The sequence below is a fragment of the Alexandromys fortis genome, unplaced genomic scaffold (assembly GCF_014885135.2).
Source record: "Alexandromys fortis isolate MF-2015 unplaced genomic scaffold, M_Fortis_MF-2015_v1.1 scaffold_67, whole genome shotgun sequence".
NCBI classification, from domain to species: Eukaryota; Metazoa; Chordata; class Mammalia; order Rodentia; family Cricetidae; genus Alexandromys; species Alexandromys fortis.
Genome location: NW_026067945.1, coordinates 3,091,136 through 3,092,605, shown reverse-complemented (window position 1 = coordinate 3,092,605; position 1,470 = coordinate 3,091,136).

Genomic DNA, 1,470 nt, shown 5'->3' with positions numbered 1-1,470 from the left:
TATCTTAGAAGACGGCCATCGCATAGAGACTTACCAGACGCAAAGCGGTTTATTCTTCTGATGGGAAAACAGGCTGGCGTGCACAAAGCAGCCATTAGGTTTCCCGAGTGGCGACAGTTAGGTGACAGACAGAAAGACTCTGACCAGGTGACCCGGGATCCTGTTTCTTTTGCCTTCCTATTAAGAGCTAACGAGAGGGCCCTTTTATTTTTCTAGATTCTCTATGGGCATGGTCCCCTGTAAGAAGCCTTCCTTAATGATCTTCCTTCTGCAGACACTCGTTGTCTGCTCTGTCGCAGGAGGAAGTCCCTCTCAAGGTGACTGAGAAGCTGGATTGTGTCTTAAGCTGGATCATTGCTCTAGCCTGACAGCCTTTTTGAAGGAAGAAGGGCTGTTCTCTTCTCAAGTCCATTGCCCAGTGCAATGCTGAGCCCCTGCAGCCTGGTCACTGCGGCTCTAAGAAGGCCAGACAGAGTAGGGGGACCAAGTGCTGCTCCTCAGGAGTTCCCTTTGAGTCAGCAGCACACAGAAGTGCTGGGCATATGGTCCATGCCAAGCTAAGTGCTGGCTGTTGCTGGCTATTGGACTTCAGGCACAGGTTTCTGAGGTCTGTAGAGGCTTCACCGCCTTCCTCCATGTACCTGCTTTAACAGTTGAGTGTGCACTGGTAGCATATTTTACAATAGCTGCATTCTTTTCCCTATCACGCTTTATCCTCTTAACGCTCCTAATTCTTAGGCAATGGCATTGTGATGCAGGAGCCGCCCAGAAGAATGGCTCTCTCTAAAACCATGCAAACATTTTGGTCTAGGCTGCACTTCTGGCCAAGTTCTCTGCCTGGCTTTCAGGGTGACCAAAAGCAGGGCCAGTAGGCGGTGGGTGGGCAGTCTGGGTTGAGTCTTGTATGTCCCAGGAGCATTGGACACGGAGGGCAGAGCTGGGGGAGCTTTGAGAGTCAAGAACCTTTTGAAACCACGTGTCCTCATTGCCCTTCCTTCTCTCCCAGGGTGAAAAGCAGCTGAGGAGGAGTCGTTCCGTCCTTCACCCTTGGTTTTGAAGGAAGTCGTCAAACAGTCTTGCTTTCCTGGAGGAGAGGTGTTAACACAGCTGCCGTAGCAGCTCCTGGCAGGTTAAAACACACGCGTTTCCCTATATGTTGCTGGTTTCCACCAGATTTAGGGTGTTTTAAAATCCTCCCTGCAGCCTGGGCTTGGGCCTTTTTCCTTCAAAGGGTCTGCCAGGCCAGAGGGGAAGATAACGGTTCCCTGCCATCCTCCTCCACCAAGAGAGGCTCTGCGCTTATTTTCCAGTGTCTGGTATCTGGTATCTCTGTAGTGTCTTTGTGTTAGACTCGCCCCAGCACATTGCCTTGTTGTCCTTGAGGGAGGAAGCCAGCGAGCCTCCAGTTTCCTTTGTAACTTCCCAGTTCCTCTGTATGTCTGTTCACCCACCCCAGGGACTTGTTTGAAT